This window comes from Cylas formicarius, unplaced genomic scaffold (genome assembly GCF_029955315.1).
Source record: "Cylas formicarius isolate icCylForm1 unplaced genomic scaffold, icCylForm1.1 PGA_scaffold_3__17_contigs__length_32017465, whole genome shotgun sequence".
Classification (NCBI taxonomy): Eukaryota; Metazoa; Arthropoda; class Insecta; order Coleoptera; family Brentidae; genus Cylas; species Cylas formicarius.
In genome coordinates, this window is record NW_026844326.1 from 4,208,690 (window position 1) to 4,225,057 (window position 16,368).

Consider the following 16,368-nt stretch of genomic DNA (forward strand, 5'->3'; position numbering starts at 1 on the left):
AGTATTTTACAACAATAGATCTTGCTAGCGTATTCCATCAAATAGAAATGGATCTTGAAAGTATTCCGAAAACAGCGTTTAACGTAGAACACGGACACTATGAATACACACGTATGCCCTTCGGACTGAAGAACACACCATCTACATTCCAGCGTGCGATGGATAATACATTGCGTGGACAATTGGGTAAAATATGTCTTGCATACATGGACGATATAATAATATTTTCAACTAGTCTGCAGGAACATCTAAACTCATTAAAATTAGTCTTTGAACGACTTTCGTCCTTCCATATGAAGATACAATTGGATAAATCAGAATTTTTAAAAAATTTTAACGAAGACAGTAGAATTCTTAGGACATGTAGTAACCCCGGATGGAGTTAAACCAAACCCGAAGAAAATTGAGGCTATTAAGAATTTTAAAAACCCTAGCACTCCAAAAGAAATTAAATCATTTTTGGGCCTCGTTGGATACTATAGGAAGTTCATTAAAGACTTCGCAAAAGTTACAAAACCATTGACACATTGCCTAAAGAAAAACGTTAAAATAACCCACGATAAAGCATTCGTCTCAGCTTTTAATCTTTGTAAGAATATATTGACCAATGACCCTATACTACAATACCCGGATTTTAATAAAACTTTTGTCTTAACAACGGATGCTTCAGACTATGCAATTGGTGCAATACTTTCGCAAGGACCTATCGGATCGAATCTACCAATAGCATACGCCAGCCGAACACTCAACTCTGCAGAATGCCATTATTCTACGACAGAAAAAGAACTTCTCGCTATCGTGTGGGCTACTAAGTATTTTCGACCATATCTGCTGGGTAAGAAATTTACGATAATAACGGATCACAAGCCGTTACAATGGCTCTTCTCTCTTAAGGAACCTAACTCGAAATTAGTCAGGTGGAAATTAAAATTACAGGAATTCGACTATATTGTTCAATATAAAAAAGGTAAACAGAATACAAATGCAGATGCCCTTTCGCGTCCTCCTAAGGAAATTCACCCTGTAGATCTAATAAAACCACCATTAACACACATGTCCGCCGTATGCGAAAAAAATGAAGAAAAAGATGATCAATACATTTGACATGGAAAAATTAAACACTTTTTTGAATCACAGGAAAATTTGTTCGGACAACCACAGAAAATAATGACTGATAATGAATCTGCTCAATTTAGAAAATTCGAAGACAATTGGAAACCCATCAAACATTCAAATATAATTAAGGAAGTTAAAGGTGATTTATTTGAACAGAATAACTACTCGCTAGCACATTGTGTTGCAGCTGACCTTAGAATGGAACAAGGCATCGCCGTAGACTTTAAAAATAAATTTAAAAATGTAAAATATCTTCTAGAGCAAAATCCAAAACCAGGAGGAATAGCTACGCTATTTGATGACAAAAATAATAGATTTATTTATTACCTAATTACTAAGGAAAAGTCCAATAAAAAACCTACTTATTTCACATTATGGAAAGCCCTAAATAAAATGAAAACTCATGCTAAAGAAAATTATATAGTAAAAATAGCGATCCCTAAAATAGGTTGCGGATTAGACCAACTAGATTGGCAAAAAGTAAAAGCAATGATCGACTATATATTTAAGAATGAAAATATAGAAATTCTTGTATGCCAGCTACCAAATTAAAGCGACATCGTAAAGAACCCCAAAATTAACATAATCTCATATATCCAAATAAAACCCCCGAATAAAATAAAATATCAGATATCACAACCGAACGAAGAAAACAACCCTCAACCATCAATAAGTGAGCAAGTAACCCAAAACGAAAAAAGCAACTCTGATACGGAAACTATACATTCATCTATGGAAAACCCAATCATAGGAGCACCATACGTTAATAAAGCAATAAATACGTTTAAAAATCAAATTATATTTAAATGGACTGACAAAAAACAACCCCACGTTCGAATAGGAAAACTATTTGAAACTAAGAAGAGAATAATGATGTACATAAATGAAAACCCAATAATGGAAAGAATTCAAATATTATTACGAGACAACTTACCACCAGATACTTACTGCTTATACTTTTGGAATAAAGAATTAGAACCGGTAATTATAAGAACCTTCCAGGAAACATTTAAAAATAATGCATTTAAATTAGTTATCTCTAACACCTTGCTTGAAGACGTAACCGAACAGGACGAACAAAATGAAATAGTAAACAGATATCATACTACAAAAACATCTCACCGAGGAATGACGGAAAATATCAAAAATATTAAACAAAACTATTATTGGCCAAGTCTTGAAAGAGACGTAATTAACTTTGTCAATTTATGCGAAGTATGCCACAAAACTAAATATGATAGACATCCTTACAAGGTCATTTATAAACCAACGCCAATTGGATCTAAACCTTTAGAACACATATATATGGACATATATTCAATTTCAGGACAAAAATATCTTACGATATTGGACAACTTTTCTAAATTTGCAGCGGCATACCATATCAACGAAACATCTCTCGACATATGCCAAAACCTAATTAAACTCTTTTCACATCATGGTACGCCAAGTAAAATCACAACTGACAACGCGCAGACATTTAAAAGTAAATTACTAGAGGATTTGTGTAAAACATATAAAATAGAATTACACTTTACTACACCATATAACCCAAACTCGAATTCACCAGCCGAAAGACTACATTCAACTATTAAGGAAGGTCTTGTTGCCCTTAGAAACGATCACCGTACCAAAACGATTCAAGAACTAATGGATATTGCAATTCTAAATTATAATAACAGTGTACATTCTTCCCATGAATATACTCCTTTCCAAATTCTAAAAGGAAATCTTAATTACCAACTAAATTTCGAGAAAAACTTGAATCAACTACAAACCGATTATATATATGACCTCGCAAGTACTTTCGACGAACTTAATGAAAAAATAAATATGAAAGTTAATGCCAAGAAAGCGAACGTCTTAGCTAAATTAAACGAAAAACGTGAAAATGACCCTGAAATACCCGAAGGTACAAATCAATTAATAAGTACACCTCAAAAACTAGCTCAAAAACTACAACCCAAATATAAGTTGATAGAATTTAAAAATCAAAGACACCCTAAAGATGTTAAAAGACGTTTGTAATTTCAGGTATAAGAATGAAGGCTACTGTACTCCTACTGCCAATGCTTGTGAGTACGCGATATAAAATAGAAGAAATAGAAAACCCTCTATTACCAGTCTACGAACGAGATAGTTATATAATAACGAACTTCCATCACGTCTACTATCATGTTAATCTAACTAATTTACAAGATAGTATAAAAGCAACAAAGTCAACGCTTTTAAGTATTAATTCGACTTTAAACAATTTAAATACACTTATTGATTCGATATATCTACGTATCTCGTGTATAGTAAAGTGAACCTCCGAAGAGAGAGGACGTGTACGCGGCAGTTAGTGATTACGAGTGCATTAAAAGGATTAACCCAGTGGAAATCTACCTGCTCCGAGAAACGACCGCCCGAGCAGAACCCCGGCCGGCAGGCCGCACGATGGATCGTAAAGATCCGATTTCCGACCCGGAGGATAGCCCGGCGTCTTCGGACGACGGAAAAAGGTCTCGCAGCCCCGTAAACAAAAAGCCCGCCAAACCATCCTACAATGATTTGGCAGAGTACAGTAGTAAACTGGCTGCAGAAAACAAGATCCTTCGTTCGAGGATAAACGAAGTTATTCAACAAAATTCCGATCTGCAGAGAACCATCAGCGAAATGCGGGAGGCGCAGAAAACCCAGGAGGAGATGACCAGGAAGCTCCAGGAAACCTTAGACAAGGTACTCGCCAAGGTAGGCAAACCCGACATCACCCCAACCCCACAACCAAACACCACCCCCGCACCAACCCCCGACACGCCCATGGACACGTCCGCACCGGCCACACAAAAGAAAAGGAGGAACTCGGTGGAATTCCCTCCGCTCAAAAAACAACCGCCATTCCACGCCAATCCCAGTCAGACTACGAGCCCCCCGGCGAAGCGCGCGGTTCCCCCGGCGCAGCCAGGGACAAGCAAGGAACAACCCCCGACGACTCGCCCAGTCGAACCGACGCCAAACCAGCCACCAGCCCCGGACACCAAAGACCGCGTTCCCCCCATCATCATAAGGTCCAAGTCAAATTGGGTCCAAGTCTCGGCGGCCTTGAAAACCAGACAAATACATTACACGTCAGCCAGAAACACCGAGGAAGGCATAAGGATACAGCCAGGCAGCACCGCAGATTACCGCAACGCCACGAGGTTTCTGGAGGAAAACCGCATACCATACCACTCCTTTCAACTAAAAGAAGAAAGAAACCTCCACGTGGTCCTGAAAGGCATCCCCGAATCCCTCGACTCGGAGACCGTCGCCGAAGAACTCAAGGCCCTGGGGTACCACCCGTCGAAGGTACGCAGAATGACAAAGTTGGCCCACGACAAAAGGGTACCAATGGGCATGGTCCTGGTGGTTCTCCCGAGAGAGGAGAAACACATTTACCAGCTACAATACTTCGTCAGTTTAAAAATCAAACCCGAAGCACTCAAGCAACGACACGAGGTGACGCAATGCCACAATTGCCAACTCTTCGGGCACAATCAGGGAAAATGCACGGCGCCGCCGAAGTGTGTAAAATGCGGTGCAGGGCACAGGACAGAAACCTGTAAAAAACCGAAAAACACCCCCGGCCGCTGCGCTAACTGCCGAGGCGATCACACAGCGAACGCGAGGATATGCCCGTCAAGACCGCCACCCAAAATTCCACCCCCCGCCAAGGCTGCAACAGCTGCCACGCCACCGAAGTCCAACCGACCGATGTCCTACGCCGGAGCCACCTCCACACCGCCTGCCCCAAGCCCGAGTCCCGAACCCATCCCCGCAACACCAACTTCAGCAGGTTATCCAGCTCTACAACCTGCTGAAATCCTGGAATACACCACCGACAAACGCATCCATAAACATCACCAATGAATGAAATGCATTTATTTTTTTAATTATTATCTATCCTAAAATTTCCACTTCGTCAGCACGATAATAACACAGTGTATTCATAATATTAAAAGCGATCACGTTATATTTATCAATTGGGCAAAACATAATAGTTTTGACAGTAACCCCGCTATCCGATAAAAGCGGTAAAATTCTACAAAGTGATATTATTTATCACATACGCGTCTATTAGAATAGACAAAAAAGTCTGCTGCGTATACGTAAAAATGTCTGAAATCAGTGAGTTGAGTGAAAAAACGCTGCTGAAAATTAAAGAAGTTGGTGAGTTAATTAAAACAAAACATGAATATTGCAAGTGGATAAAATTTCTGAACAGAAACATTTTAATTTTGAAAAAATATTTAAAAAGTGTATCATCGTCATCGTCGACAGACAGAAAAGCGGTTGCAAAAATAGAATCAAATTTAAGTCTTTTAAAAAATTTCAAAGAACAATTCAGACATCATAAAACAGTTAAAAAAAATAATGCAAAATTAATTTGGGTTGATAACGAGTCTTGCCTTAAAAATCGTATTAAAACGGGAGCAATAGTTAATTTAGATATTAAAGATCCTATAATATTTATTAGCAAGGCGTTTAGATCATTCTCTTGTCAAATAAAAAAAGCCCTTCGGGAGTCCCTAATTAAAATTAACGTAATATTTCTTGCAGATTTTGTAAAACCGCAAACGGGCGAAATCGACGAAAAACATTTTTCCACCAAAAGAAAGAATTTTATAGTAATTATATTAAAAATAATATATTAACAAAATTAGAAGATTTTGAAGATAGGGATTCTGGTTGGGCTCTTCACCGGATTCTACAATTAAAAGTTAACATTAATAATTATACACCGATAAATATCGGTCTTTCAACTTATGTATCGATGCCAAAATTTATTATTAATAAAAAAGCTGTTCTTAATATTCAAAATAACGATGAATATTGTTTTCTTTGGTCTATCGTTGCCGCGCTACATCCTTGTCGTACAAATCAAAATCCGCGTATTACCTATTCGTATCCTCAGTGAAGTTTTAAAATACGATGGCATTGAATTTCCCATCAAATTAAAAGACATAAAAAAGTTTGAAGAAATAAATAATATTTCCATAAACGTTTTCTCATTAGAAAAGCGGGAAATTGTACCGGCGTGTTTAAGTCAATTCTCTTATTTAAGAACGGTTAATTTATTGATGCTTCCCACCGATATAACCAATGATTACGACGACGACGACAACAATAATCTCTCTAATCACATTAACAATTTTGAGACAGTTTTTCATTTCGCATTAATTAGTAGTTTATCACGGCTATTATCGAAACAAAGAGGAGATTCGACTCATAGCAGATTTTATTGCGATTGGTGAGTTATATATCTATTTATGATGACCCATATAATAATAAGAACGCATTCGATAAGGATAAGCTTATTCAGCTATTATATACTATAAATACAAGTATTGTGCATGTGCTTATTCAGTTTCTTAAGTCGCTTCTTGTCGTAACGCTGCCTGTAAACGCTCGTATTGAATAAAAAATCGTTTTTAAAAATACAAGTTTTACGGACAGAAATAAAATTGGCGCAGTCGGTAGGATCCTTTTCGGTGTGTTTTCGAAAATTTACTCGATATTAGTGCGCTGGATTACCGTTTTTGGATTGTCAGTGCATTGTACTTCTCGAAAGTTTCTTCGCGATTAATGTGCTGAAACGCCAGTTTGGATCATCAGTGTATCGCAAAAGGGATCGTGATACACTTCTGTTTCAACAGTTAAGAAAAAGATTTCAAAACATCATCGTTACACGGGGCACTTGGGGCTCCTGGCAACATCAATCATTGGTACGCCATTTCGATAGCCAGTAGGACGAACTAGCCTGAGCCAGCGTCCACTACAAACGGCATCGTTCTTGGGAAAGTGCAGCTTCTCAACTGGACGTGACCATTTGATACAGGAACGAGACTAGGAACATATAATTGTAAGTGCGTTTACTAAACTGTTCCTTATAGTTGTGACTCCTGTTAGCTAAGAATTTGTAAAAGATTTTATGATATTTCATGAGGAAATTTAAAAATAGGCTAAGCGATATTACTTATTCTAGAAGAATAAATAGTGCGGAAAATAATCAATCACGTAGTAATCAAATAGACGAATTATGTTCTGGTATTTCTTTGTTGCATTGTGTAAGTGAAGAAAATAATCCTACTCTTACGGATACTTTAGAAACAAGCTTAGATTTAACTATTAGTGAAATTAACAATATGGCCGACGCTTTGAGATCAACTGTTTCTCTATTAAAAAACTTCGATGGTACGCCGTCACGTTTAGAATTTTTCCTTAACCAAATTGATACTTTCTATGTAAGATATTTTAATAATGATCAACCACAGCAGGAATATGTTATCTTGGCAATAAAATCAAAAATTATAGGTACAGCCGAAGATTTTCTTTTAACTCGACTAGACCTTAGAACCTGGCCCGAGATAAAATCAGCGTTAATTCAGAAATTTAGTGATCCGATCACTCGTACTAACGTTCAACAACAATTAATATTTTCATCGAGGAAAAATGATTCTATTCATGACTACATTCAAAAACTCAAAGCCTTAGTCACTAAAATTAATACTAAGATATGTTCAGAAATCGAAAACGCTGAAGCTAGATCGATATTAATTTCTCAAAATGAATTAACCGCTACACAAAATCTTTTAGCAAACATTCCTAATGAATTGAGAACGTTACTTATAGTTCCCAATCCTCAGACTTTGGATCAAGCTATAGATACTATTAATAATTATGAAATATTAACAAGTCAAACACATTTTAAAAATACTTATCTCCAAAATAGTACGTCTACACGACATAATATGCAGAAACCATTAAATTATAATAATCAAATATCGAGTAATCTGATAAATCAATCTTTTAGACAGCCAAATCAACCCTTTAGACAGCAAAATTTACCATTCGGACAATCCCATCAAATGCCACAAAATCAATTCTTTAAACCCCAAAATCAATTTTTCAAGCCACAAAATCAATTCTTTAAACCTCAAAACCAATTTTTCAAGCCACAAAACCAATTTTTAAAACATAATTTATTTTTCTTGCAGTGTGTGGTCTTGCATTATCCTGTTGCAACAAGGTCGTGTTTTGTTGTATTTTTTCACCAGATAATCCGTAAAAATAATCCCTTTGCCATCCCAGAATACAGTAGGCATTACCTTTCCAGACAGATGGAACTGCAGGCGCCTTAAGTAGAGGACCATCTTCAGGTGTGTGCCATTCTTTGCATTGACTTTCTACAGTTGGTACTATTCGTTACCAAAATTGCTACTGGAAGTTAGACCATATCAGAAGTATTGAATTTCTGTTCTGGTTCCAGCCACCTTGACACCCTAAGTCTAAACCCAAACAATCATGCAAGATGTCACGAACTTGAATAGCTATCCCTTAGCGCGCAGTACTTTGACGAATGGTCATTCACCTGTCAGCAATGTTTTTCGCAATTTCTGTCCACAGAAAGAAAATTAGTACTTTTTGAGATGCTGTTGCGTCTTTCTTGGTAACAAAAACAGTCCTACGAAAAGGCGTCCATATCAGTCGAACATCTAATGAGATCACGTTACGTAGTCAACTCGCTTTACATTAAGAGAGTTTATAATTTTAATTACCCTATACTCACCACATAATCTCAACAAAAAAAGCTTTGGGAGGTATCGTATAAAAATATGTGTACCAAACCGTGAACAACCTTTACTATTTTTTATTTTTACTTTACTTTTTTTAAGATAAACCTACTTACACAGAAAGTACCAAAGATATTATGAATGGTTATTTATAACATTTAAGAAGCATTAGAAAGTTGTCGGATTCGTTTAATGCGTTGAGTGGGAGCTGATATTTCACAATTCAATGCTCGCAGTACTCGGCTACTACATCAAAAACTCTGACCAATTGAGTCTTTATTTACATAATTCATAGAACTGTAGGTTAACCTGCAGATATTGTATTATTATACATCCTTATCCCTAAGAAATTAGAAAATAACTGTCGTTTTTTTAGTATTTACGGCTTGACAAAGATACAGTTTTTCCTTTTTTACCGAAAATTGTCGATTCGAATCGTTAAAATTGTAAATTCTTTTCATCTATTGATTATAGAACAATTCCAGCAACTTTGGAAACGTTCCTTGTATAATATATATATATATATATATATATATATATATATATATATATATATATATATATATATATATATATATATATATATATATATATATATATATATATATATATATATATATATATATATATATATATATATATATATCACTTACTAGAGTCGTCGTCGTCGTCGTTGCTGGCGTTGTTGTTGTTGAATTTTGCAAAGAAGACTCGATATTTTTTAATCGTTTTGTAATAGGCTTAAACATTGTCTCTTGCATCATTTCACCATGTTTTAATTCTTCAAATTTTTTTCTTTTATCCTTACGTTTAGAAATTAATCGTTTTTTCAAAACTTTATCATTTTGTTGACTGATCATAGCGCTCGATATCACCGTCTATAGCAAGTTACGTTCTGAATGTAGAACCACTAGTGAATAACCTTTATAGGAACAGCTCTCTCTGATCAGGTGTAAACAACTTTTGATCGGGGACCTAAACAGCTCCTGAACAGGTCTAAAACAGCTCTCGATCAGGTCTAAACAGCTTCTGAACAGGTCTAAACAGCTCCTGAACAGGTCGAAACAGCTTCGCCGCCGCGATAGGACGATTAGAAATGTATGAAGCGATCAAATGTTTTCCTATATCGACCTCCTTGGTTAATATCGCAGTCTTTAAATATAATTAGGAAACTAAACGCTTCGTTCCAGCATAAAGCACACATTTCTTTAAAACATTCAAAAGTCATATCGGTACCGATATGACCGTTGTATATGTGTTTCAAATTTAAATCGTCTTATAAGATGTTTAGGTATTTTAGCATACGTTTGACATAAATAAAACGTATGCTAAAATACCTAAACATCTTATAAGACGATTTAAATTTGAAACACATATACAACGGTCATATCGGTACCGATATGACTTTTGAATGTTTTAAAGAAATGTGTGCTTTATGCTGGAACGAAGCGTTTAGTTTCCTAATTATATTTAAAGACTGCGATATTAACCAAGGAGGTCGATATAGGAAAACATTTGATCGCTTCATACATTTCTAATCGTCCTATCGCGGCGGCGAAGCTGTTTCGACCTGTTCAGGAGCTGTTTAGACCTGTTCAGAAGCTGTTTAGACCTGATCAAGAGCTGTTTTAGACCTGTTCAGGAGCTGTTTAGGTCCCCGATCAAAAGTTGTTTACACCTGATCAGAGAGAGCTGTTCCTATAAAGGTTATTCACTAGTTGTTCTACATTCAGAACGTAACTTGCTATAGACGGTGATATCGAGCGCTATGATCAGTCAACAAAATGATAAAGTTTTGAAAAAACGATTAATTTCTAAACGTAAGGATAAAAGAAAAAAATTTGAAGAATTAAAACATGGTGAAATGATGCAAGAGACAATGTTTAAGCCTATTACAAAACGATTAAAAAATATCGAGTCTTCTTTGCAAAATTCAACAACAACAACGCCAGCAACGACGACGACGACGACTCTAGTAAGTGATGTAACACAAACTACTCCAAAGTATCATCCTCCCGTAAAAGTGGAGGAGCCCGCCGCCACCGCCGCCGCCACAGCAGAAGAACAAACTTTACCACTATCAGTAATTCAAAAGAAACGAAAAATATTGCCTAGACGGTTATCATTTAATTCGACTCCTATTAGTAATTACGATTCACCGAGTGAAATGAAACAATGAACTATAGATGAAATTGATTCAGATTATGAAGACAACGTAGTAAACGTAGACAAGGAATCTACTAGTCGATTTGAAGATATCCGACAAGTGTCTTTTATTGAATATTTGGATCAATACGTTCCATTACCACGGAAATATATTCGAGAAATTTACGAAGATACCGAAAATAGAGAGTTTGATCACAAGTATGGCGTTAGAATAGATAAAAGTACTGAAAAATTTTTTATTGGTAACTCACAACTAGATATTCAAGGATCAGATATTTATGTTCAAGGTAAACGGTACAGAGGTACTCAAGGTTTATACGAATTGTTATTTAAAAAGTATCCTAATAATAGTTTATTTAACGAACAAGACAGGGAAAATTATAAACAAATTGTATGCAAAACGAACGCTCACAAAAGACATTATAAATCCAATGCTCAAATTGACGGAAAATATAAAAATATTATTGCACCAACAATAACTGGGGGAAAGGGTTTAATGACAACAATGGAAGTGACACCCAATAAAAAAGATTACATTTATTGGGACGGTCACTTAAATGAGATAAATTCGCTAATTGAAGAATTGCGCGAAGCTGATATTATAGAATGAAGCCGTCGAAATTTATTACGGTTGCCAAGCGACAAGTTGTCGAGGAACTTCATAAACCTGCTCGTATAAACTTTAAACGTAGAAAAACTATAATTAAATCTTTATATGATCTGTTTCAAGCTGACCTTATCGAAATGATTCCGTACGCAAAACAAAATCATGGATACAAATACATACTAATTGTAATAAATTGTTTTACTAAATTTGTTTGGGCGCTAAATGTAAAAAATAAGTCGGGAGCGGAAGTGACGAGAGCTATGAAAACAATTTGAAAGTCCACCAAAAAACCAAAAAATTTACAAACTGACGCTGGAGCTGAATTTTTCAACAAAGACTTTCAAAATTTAATGAAAAAATATCATATCAATCATTATAATGTATTTAGCGAGAAAAAGGCCGCTATAGTGGAAAGAGTGAACCGTACCATAAAAAATATAATGTGGAAAGAGTTTAGTCTACGAGGAAACTATAAATGGATCGACATATTATCGGAAATTGTTAGAAACTACAATAATAAACATCACAGCGTAATTAAAATGAAACCGGCCGATGTTACAAAGAAAAAAAAGCTATTGGAAACGGTGTTTAATCGAATAAAAATGACAAATCTTAATACAAAATTGGTCAACGGAAATTTTTACGGTAGATAAAGTTCAACTAACCAATCCCACTACGTATTTATTAAAAGATGAAAATAATCAAAATATTCTCGGTGGATTTTACAACGAACAATTGCAAAAAGTAAAGTTTCCAGACGTTTACCTAGTTGAAAAAATTCTCAAAAGAAAACGCGATAAAGTGTTTGTAAAGTGGTTGGGGTTTGATGACAAACACAATAGTTGGATAGATATAAATAATGTTGCGTAGGTGTGAGGAAGATTCAGTTGCAAATTAGTAGTGCTCATAAAACATCTAAAAAATGTTTATCCTCGACGTTCAAGTATTTCAGTATAAACAGAGCGGTTATATCGTTAAAGAAATCGCAATAATAAACGTGTCCAGCGGAGAAGTGTTTCATAGAATGGTGAAAACACCTTGTCCTTATAACTGGTTCACAGGTGAAATTAGAAATCATCTTTTGAAGACCACGAATCGTGTCCACGGACTATCCTGATGAAAAAAAAGATGAGACCTGTCTAGCTCAAGAATGTATAGTTAGTTTTATTGGAAACGTTGTACAAAATAACTATATTTATGTTAAAGGCAGTTGTAAGGTAAACCGGTTAAAATCACTGCTTTATTACAATGATATTGTCGATTTACATGACATTGGATGTCCAAATTTAAAAAATTTAAAAGAAAATAACCAGTATAATTTTCATTGTAGTAATCACTTTTATAATTCCTCTAATTGTGCCAAAGAGAATGTACTATTGCTGAGAAATTGGTATATTAATAAAAATTATCTTAAAAAATGAACTTGTTGTTTTATTAACTTTAACCATAATATTATTTTTATCATGTGATGGAAAAATTAAACAAGTTATAACTCGAATATTTTTTTATTATTTTTATTTACTAACTACACTAAATTTTTGACTTTCAAACTCGTCCGCGTCATCGTTTAAAATGAAGCAAAAATCTTCAACTTTGCTGGTAGTGGGAGTGGTGGTGGTCGTCGTCGTAGTGGTGGCTGATTTTAAAATTCTGTTTTCCAGAATTTTTATTTTCTCTTCTTCCGAAGCCGGCTTGAATTTTTAGCCGGTACGGGTTCGTCCTGTTCTATGGCAGCCGCATAAAAATTGACGTCCGAGAATTCACGCATCCCCTTCAATAATAATTGTAATTCTTCCTCGTCATCGGCCGCCACTCTCAGGTATCGGACGGGAAGATTTTTTAATTTTCCCTGAATCGTTTGATTTTTCGGTGAATATTTCAAATACAAATGAACTCTCTTGTTCACAATCTTCACCTCTTTCCTCCCATACCTATGACAATTTGATAGATTTTTAGTAAATTATGAAAAACAAGGCAATGGAGGTGACAGACTTACCTGAATAAATTTTTTAAAAATACCGCCAGCATTTTCTTGGAAAGTCTGGCGGGATCGGTTGACTCAAAAATCAATGTTGACGGAGTGTCCATCTTCGTTGTGTACATTGTCGTAGAGTTCGATATATCTACGTATCTCGTGTATAGTAAAGTGAACCTCCGAAGAGAGAGGACGTGTACGCGACAGTTAGTGATTACGAGTGCATTAAATGGATTAACCCAGTGGAAATCTACCTGCTCCGAGAAACGACCGCCCGAGCAGAACCCCGGCCGGCAGGCCGCACGATGGATCGTAAAGATCCGATTTCCGACCCGGAGGATAGCCCGGCGTCTTCGGACGACGGAAAAAGGTCTCGCAGCCCCGTAAACAAAAAGCCCGCCAAACCATCCTACAATGATTTGGCAGAGTACAGTAGTAAACTGGCTGCAGAAAACAAGATCCTTCGTTCGAGGATAAACGAAGTTATTCAACAAAATTCCGATCTGCAGAGAACCATCAGCGAAATGCGGGAGGCGCAGAAAACCCAGGAGGAGATGACCAGGAAGCTCCAGGAAACCTTAGACAAGGTACTCGCCAAGGTAGGCAAACCCGACATCACCCCAACCCCACAACCAAACACCACCCCCGCACCAACCCCCGACACGCCCATGGACACGTCCGCACCGGCCACACAAAAGAAAAGGAGGAATTCGGTGGAATTCCCTCCGTTCAAAAAACAACCGCCATTCCACGCCAATCCCAGTCAGACTACGAGCCCCCCGGCGCAGCCAGGGACAAGCAAGGAACAACCCCCGACTCGCCCAGTCGAACCGACGCCAAACCAGCCACCAGCCCCGGACACCAAAGACCGCGTTCCCCCCATCATCATAAGGTCCAAGTCAAATTGGGTCCAAGTCTCGGCGGCCTTGAAAACCAGACAAATACATTACACGTCAGCCAGAAACACCGAGGAAGGCATAAGGATACAGCCAGGCAGCACCGCAGATTACCGCAACGCCACGAGGTTTCTGGAGGAAAACCGCATACCATACCACTCCTTTCAACTAAAAGAAGAAAGAAACCTCCACGTGGTCCTGAAAGGCATCCCCGAATCCCTCGACTCGGAGACCGTCGCCGAAGAACTCAAGGCCCTGGGGTACCACCCGTCGAAGGTACGCAGAATGACAAAGTTGGCCCACGACAAAAGGGTACCAATGGGCATGGTCCTGGTGGTTCTCCCGAGAGAGGAGAAACACATTTACCAGCTACAATACTTCGTCAGTTTAAAAATCAAACCCGAAGCACTCAAGCAACGACACGAGGTGACGCAATGCCACAATTGCCAACTCTTCGGGCACAATCAGGGAAAATGCACGGCGCCGCCGAAGTGTGTAAAATGCGGTGCAGGGCACAGGACAGAAACCTGTAAAAAACCGAAAAACACCCCCGGCCGCTGCGCTAACTGCCGAGGCGATCACACAGCGAACGCGAGGATATGCCCGTCAAGACCGCCACCCAAAATTCCACCCCCCGCCAAGGCTGCAACAGCTGCCACGCCACCGAAGTCCAACCGACCGATGTCCTACGCCGGAGCCACCTCCACACCGCCTGCCCCAAGCCCGAGTCCCGAACCCATCCCCGCACACCAACTTCAGCAGGTTATCCAGCTCTACAACCTGCTGAAATCCTGGAATACACCACCGACAAACGCATCCATAAACATCACCAATGAATGAAATGCATTTATTTTTTTAATTATTATCTATCCTAGAATTTCCACTTCGTCAGCACGATAATAACACAGTGTATTCATAATATTAAAAGCGATCACGTTATATTTATCAATTGGGCAAAACATAATAGTTTTGACAGTAACCCCGCTATCCGATAAAAGCGGTAAAATTCTACAAAGTGATATTATTTATCACATACGCGTCTATTAGAATAGACCAAAAAGTCTGCTGCGTATACGTAAAAATGTCTGAAATCAGTGAGTTGAGTGAAAAAACGCTGCTGAAAATTAAAGAAGTTGGTGAGTTAATTAAAACAAAACATGAATATTGCAAGTGGATAAAATTTCTGAACAGAAACATTTTAATTTTGAAAAAATATTTAAAAAGTGTATCATCGTCATCGTCGACAGACAGAAAAGCGGTTGCAAAAATAGAATCAAATTTAAGTCTTTTAAAAAATTTCAAAGAACAATTCAAACATCATAAAACAGTTAAAAAAAATAATGCAAAATTAATTTGGGTTGATAACGAGTCTTGCCTTAAAAATCGTATTAAAACGGTAGCAATAGTTAATTTAGATATTAAAGATCCTATAATATTTATTAGCAAGGCGTTTAGATCATTCTCTTGTCAAATAAAAAAAGCCCTTCGGGAGTCCCTAATTAAAATTAAGGTAATATTTCTTGCAGATTTTGTAAAACCGCAAACGGGCGAAATCGACGAAAAACATTTTTCCACCAAAAGAAAGAATTTTATAGTAATTATATTAAAAATAATATATTAACAAAATTAGAAGATTTTGAAGATAGGGATTCTGGTTGGGCTCTTCACCGGATTCTACAATTAAAAGTTAACATTAATAATTATACACCGATAAATATCGGTCTTTCAACTTATGTATCGATGCCAAAATTTATTATTAATAAAAAAGCTGTTCTTAATATTCAAAATAACGATGAATATTGTTTTCTTTGGTCTATCGTTGCCGCGCTACATCCTTGTCGTACAAATCAAAATCCGCGTATTACCTAATCGTATCCTCAGTGAAGTTTTAAAATACGATGGCATTGAATTTCCCATCAAATTAAAAGACATAAAAAAGTTTGAAGAAATAAATAATATTTCCATAAACGTTTTCCCATTAGAAAAGCGGGAAATTGTACCGGTGTGTTTAAG